This window comes from Salvia miltiorrhiza, chromosome 8, assembly GCF_028751815.1.
Source record: "Salvia miltiorrhiza cultivar Shanhuang (shh) chromosome 8, IMPLAD_Smil_shh, whole genome shotgun sequence".
Taxonomy (NCBI): Eukaryota; Viridiplantae; Streptophyta; class Magnoliopsida; order Lamiales; family Lamiaceae; genus Salvia; species Salvia miltiorrhiza.
Window position 1 is genome coordinate 40,424,012 of NC_080394.1, and position 6,613 is coordinate 40,430,624.

A 6,613-nucleotide genomic window follows, 5' to 3' on the forward strand; every position below is an offset into this window, starting at 1 on the left:
CTCGGCCCGTCGTGATTTTGGGCAGTTCGCGCGCCTTCTTATTGAGTTAGATATGTCCAAATCATTTCCTACTACTCTCTTAATTGATAATGATTCTTTTTCGTTCTATGTTGAATTCACGTATGAGAATTTACCTTTCTATTGCTCAAAATGTAAACTTACAGGACATCCCACCGAAAAGTGTCGGAAAATCTCCGTTAAGAAGACGGTTGTGGAAGAGGATGTTCAAGATAGAAGGCAAATGCCTTTGGTTAAAAATGGGAAACAGTGGCAACCTATCTCTGGTGATGCTAGAGACGAGAGAGAACATGAGCAGGAGACAGCCAAGGGAGATAGGCCGGTTGAGGTGGGTTCGAGAAGCGACATACAGGTTTCCCCAGCTCGTTCGGACCCGGGATGTTACTCACTTCAGAAAAATGATCACCATAAACAGTTAAGCTTGCCGGTTTCGACGTTGAACAACAGTTTTGCCCTGTTGGATAACGAAGGCACTGAATTGCTTGAAGAACCGGAGCAGCATCGGCGGGTACCTCTTTCTAGGGGTAAATCTATGGATGATTCCAATTCTGCTGAACACTACGGCCCTGATAGGTTGGCTGAGTGTCTAAAACCTTGTAAAAACTCGGTGTTTGATCAGCCAGTCAACATTTCTGCGATCAATGATGGACATATCTCGGAGGAGGTTTCGGATGAGGATGAAGAAGTGAACTATGACAGCAGTGGGAAGTACGTTTCCACAACGGATGATATTGCTGTTAATAATGCCTTGAAAGCTCAAAGACTTGAGCAGATTTTGGCCATAGCTAAAGCGCCCATGCCAGAAACAGTTGCTCCTGCTAAGCGACGAGGAAGACCATCCAAACAGGACCAAGCTGCTAGGGCAGCGGAGAACAAAGCAAACAGGCCAGCGGACACAAGCATTAAAAGTAGACTTCGTAACACGGGGGATACGTCGCGTACTTTTGTGATTGATACAAGTAATAGAGACAGCGCTCTAGCCATGGAGAGCGTCGCCAAAGAGAGCTGGGCGGAAGAGGTTGAAAGAAGCGGAGCTGCCTCCGCTAACATAAATTAATTCTGATGAATATTATTGCATGGAATGTCCGTGGTTTAACGGATGAATCCAAACGTCTGCTTAAGGAGCATTGTAATTCTTTTAGCCCGGTGGTGTTGGGCATTCTTGAACCGAAACGGGCGTTTCGGAAAGTTAGACAGAGTTACTGGCATTCGTTGAATCTTGTCCCGGTGCATCAAAACTGCCGGTCTCCTCGCTGTTCGAATATTTGGGTTTTTGTTCACTCTTCTGTTGTTACTAATGTTTTGTTCTCTTCTGATCAGGTGGTTGTGGTGGACTGCCTGTGGCATAGTTATGATTTTCGTATTGCTTTTGTTCATGGTTCGAATGACCAAAATGACCGCCGTGATCTCTGGCATGATCTTCTTCGTTTCGTTTCTGGAAAAATGGTTATCATGGGCGATTTTAATGCGGTGAAAGGTGCTCATGAGCGTCTGAGTTTAGCTTCGCCACATAGACGTTCTTGTGAGGAGTTTTGTGATTTTATTGATGACTCTGGCTTTATTGAATCCCCTACGGAGGGGCTTCGATTCACTTGGTCGGGACGTAGATTTTTACCACACCATGTGGAATCTGTTTTAGATCGTGCTTTGTTTTCGCAGGGTTTTGCTGATCTCTGGTCGTCGTTGGTTACTGCTGTCCTGCCTCGCCTCACTTCGGATCACTCTCCGTTGGTGTTGCAATGCAAATTGACAAACCCTTCTGGTCGGAGGCCTTTCCGTTTTCTTAATATGTGGACCTTGCATCCGACCTTTCAGGAGATGGTGGCGACATCTTGGAGGGAGACTGTCAGCACACGCTGCCCGATTTTATGTGTTATGTTGAAATTGAAAAGGCTTCGTAAGGAGATTGGGGTTTGGAATAAAGAGGTTTTTGGCAATGTGGATTCCTCCATTTCTTCTCTCATGAAACAGCTTGAGACTACTCAGGGGAAGATTTCTGCTTCTGGATATACGAACGATCTCTTTGATGAGGAGGTTAGTCTTCAGGCAAAGCTAAATGTATCGTTGACACATAAGAACTGTTTGCTTCAGCAAAAAAGCCGTGCGAACTGGCTTCGGGATGGAGACAGGAATACTGAGTTTTTTCACCGTTTGACCAAGTTCAAGAAACGGAATGCGCCTTTCACTCGCCTCAAGATTGATGGTAGAGAGACTTATGATGCCACTATTATTGAGAATCATATTATTGACCACTTTACGTCTCTTTTCGCTGATGATGGTCGACCTTCTGGAGATCAGTTAGAGATTGATGCGTTTTTTGAGTCGGGTGTGTCTGATGATCAGAATGCGCGGTTGGTGAGTATACCCGATGAGAGTGAAATTGCGGCGGCGGTTTTTAATATGGATGCTTCAAGTGCTCCTGGCCCTGATGGTTTCTCTGGTAACTTCTTTCAAAGTTGCTGGGATATAATTAAAGCGGATGTCATTGCGGCTGTTCAGAATTTCTTTCGCCATTCTTATTTACCTTCTGGGTGTAATTCCAGTACGATGATTTTGATTCCCAAGAAGGATTCAGTCGACACTGTTGCTGATCTTCGCCCGATTGTCCTTTCGAATTTCTTATTCAAGATTATCTCGAAGATTCTTGCCTCTCGTCTTGGCGTGGTGGCTGCGTCTCATGTTTCTGACAATCAATTCGGCTTTATTAGCGGGCGTAATATTCATGATTGCATCATGCTCAGCTCGGAAGGTTTCAACTGTATGAAACGCACGGACAGGGGACGTAATATGGCTTGTAAAGTTGACATCCGAAAAGCCTTTGATACTATTCGATGGGATTTTATCTTGCAAGTTTTGCGAGCTAATAACTATCATGAGAAATTCATTTACTGGATTTCTATTATTTTCAGCTCGGCGAGGCTCTCTATTCTCTATAATGGTCAGCTGCGGGGATATTTTGCTTGCTCTCGCGGAGTGCGTCAGGGAGATCCCCTTTCTCCGATTCTCTTTGGAATTGCGGAGGATATCTTGAGTCGGCTATTTAGCAGCTGCGTTGATTCTGGGCATCTAGAACCTATGCGCTATAGTCGAACTTTTCAGTTCCCTACTCACTTGTTCTATGCGGATGACGTTATGATCTTTTGTAAAGCTACGGTTCGGAATGCTAGAAAAATTCATCAGATCTTTTCGTACTATGACTCTCTTTCGGGTCAGCAGTGCAGTCTGGAGAAGTCTTGCATTTACTTTGGTTCGGGAGTTCTAAATGACAGGAAAAGTGCTATTCATCGTGAGCTCAGTTTCACTACCGGGAACCTTCCTTTCAATTACTTGGGAGTTCCGATTTTCGTTGGGCGTCCGAGAGCATCTTTCTTTCAGGCAATTCATGATAGGATTGTCCAGAAGTTTGCTCGATGGAAAGGTCGTCATCTTTCAATGGCTGGGAGGCTTTGTTTAGTCAAGTCGGTTATTCAGAGTTCGATTGTTCACTCCATGATGGTTTACAAATGGCCAAAATCGTTACTGCACTCCCTTGACAGGAAATGTCGTAATTTCGTTTGGTCGGGAAATATTGATAAACGGCCCAGCTGTGCTGTTAGTTGGGGTAGAGTCTGCTCCCCCTTGAAAGAAGGCGGCCTCGGCATTAGATCTTTTACGTTAATGAACAAATCTTATTTGATGAAGCTGGCTTGGAAGTTAATTCAGGGAACTGTTTGGGCGCATTCCATTCTGAGATCTAGATATCTAAACAATTTTGGGGTTGCAAAGGATTCGGTGTCGAACTCTTCTGTTTGGATTGGGATGAAAGAAGAAGTCAATCAGTTGGTGGATGATTCTTATGTTTGTATTGACCGTGGTGAGCATACTTACTTTTGGCGGGATGATTGGCTTGGGTACAAGCTTGTGGATAAACTAAAAATTCCGATATATATGCATGATTTTCTGAGCTTCTCGGTTAGTGATTATTTTTATGATGGTGTTTGGCATTTCACGACATCCTTTGTTTCTCGTTTTCCTGATATTGTGGATGATATTCTGCGTATTCCGATGGGCGGCCAGAGGGATACGAGATATTGGAAACAGTCGATTAAGGGTGAGGTTTCGGCCTCTTTGGCTTTTTCAAATATTTGCAATCGTTTTCCTGCTGTTAGCTGGGGCAAATGGATCTGGGAAGACTTTATTCCGATGAGGCGATCTATTCTCTGTTGGCGTGTCCTCCATGGGCGCTTGCCTACTATTGATGTTCTGATCCGGCAAGGGTTAATTGCGCCCAATGCTTGTTCTTTGTGTCTCCAAGATAGTGAGACGATTTCGCATGTGCTTTGGGAGTGCTCGTGTGTTCGCCCTATTTGGACTGATTTTTTAGGTTGGTTTGGTAAAGAGAATCTCTTGGGGTGCATGGATATTCATTCCTTCTTAGTTCTGGCTTGGAATCTCTCTTGGAGTTCCCAAATTGGTTCTTTTTGGAAGGCGGGAATTATCACTCTGATGTGGCGTATCTGGTCGGGACGCAATGCACTTATTTTTGAAGATTTGTGCTTTGATAGACGTGCGGTTTTGGCCTTTGTCAAGGCTTACTTTATGGAGATTGATGGGGTTTTCCGGAAGTTGGGTAATATTTCTAATTCTTGGGCTGACTATTCGATCACTCGTGCGATTGGGGTGAGGAGCCGTGCTGCTCCTCCCCCCTGTATGGTGGAGGTTCACTGGTGGCCTCCCGTTGGTCAATGGATTAAAGTAAATACAGATGGCTCGGCGGCGGGAGCTCCTGGAGTTATTGCTGCGGGTGGGGTTTTTCGAGACAAGTGGTCTCATGTCCGAGGTTGTTTTCATTTTAAAGGCGGCAACGGCTTTGCTTTCGAGGCGGAATTGTTGGCTGTGATCTATGCTATTCACATTGCTCATACCCGAGGCTGGCGGCATCTGTGGGTTGAGGCTGACTCTATGTATGTGGTTCACCTTTTGTACTCTCGCTCGAGTGATGTTCCTTGGAGATTTAGGGCGTTTTGGCAGCATACTCTTCGCCTGCTTCGGGATTTTTCTTTGATGGTCTCGCATATTTACCGTGAGGGTAATCAACCGGCAGATATTATGGCCAATGATGATCGGCAGGAAGGCTGGTGGCCTTTTGCGATTGAGGAGATTAGGATTGCGGTTGCAAGGGATATGTCGACGCATAGTCATATCCGTATGGTTATATAAGCAGGTTCGTTGGTTCCCTTAGGCTTTGGTTGGGTTGTTTTCTTTTGTTGTTGGTCTTCTGTTTTCTTTCTTGGTTCTTCTTCTTCCGGTTTTCTAGAGCCGAGCTTCTTAGGGGTGATGGTTAGGCCGGAACTCCTGAAGTTGTCTCTTCCCGCTCCTGAACCGAATGTGAGTCTTTCACGAGTACTCTTTTTCCTTCTAAGGTTTCTTCTTAGAAGGTTTTAATGAGGCTCGGTCTTTTGTTTGCTCTCTTTTGCGCTTTCTTGGATGTTTTGTACTCTTTTACTTTTCCATTAATACAAGCCTTATTCTCATCATCATCATCATCATCATCATCATCATCATCATTATTATTATTATTTCGAATTCACTAATTTATTATGTAACTAAGTGTTGATAGTAAAGTTTTTTTTTTTTAAATAACTGGGAAAGGTTGGTCTGAACTGTAGAACCCACTGTTTACAAGGAATGTCTTTACTATTTGGATGTCCTACAACAAGACATGAATATATGTTCCATTTTTTATAATCGGCTGGCATACATTGTTCATCGACATTCTTATCCAATTATATATATTTTGAAACATATTCAATCATGATTGATTATAATTAATTTACATGAGTTTTATTCTAGTTAAGTTGATCCAACGATCTTGATTGTTAGTAAAAATTAGTAATTAATAATACACTATTAATAGCTATCGACAATCATAAAACATTCAAAACAACTGAAATACATTTAATTATTAGGGTAAATATCATGAAAACTCCTGAACTATACCCACTTTATCAAAAATACCTTGAAACTTTTGAAATGTTCTCTAAACCCTCGAACTATCAGGTTTTTATCAAATATATTCCGCATCTATTTTTCGGTCACCAAAAACGTGATGTGGCTCGCCGGATGCCACAATATAATTTATATTCTATTTTTTCTAAATGACATATAAAAAATGACTTCATTTTGTACCATATTCTATCGTGTTTATCCATAATTCTAGGTTGTTAGCGTGAATTTCAAACACGATAAGAGTGAATTTTAAATTTCAGAGTGGATTTTTTTAAAATGATATGGTACGAAACGACGTCGATTTTGTCATTGCATTTTAAAAAATAGAATATAAATTAAATTGTGGCATTCAGCGAGCCACATCATGTTTTTGGTGACCGAAAAATAGATGCGAGATATATTTGATAAAAATCTTATAGTTTGAGGGTTTAGAGAACATTTTGAAAGTTTCAGGGTATTTTTGATAAAGCGTATATACTTTAGGGATTTTCATGATATTTACCCTAATTATTATATATAAAAAAAAAAGTATCACACATTGACCACATTGACCACAAGAATTATATAATATTAGTGAAATTGATATTAAATATTAGGAAGTTGAAAT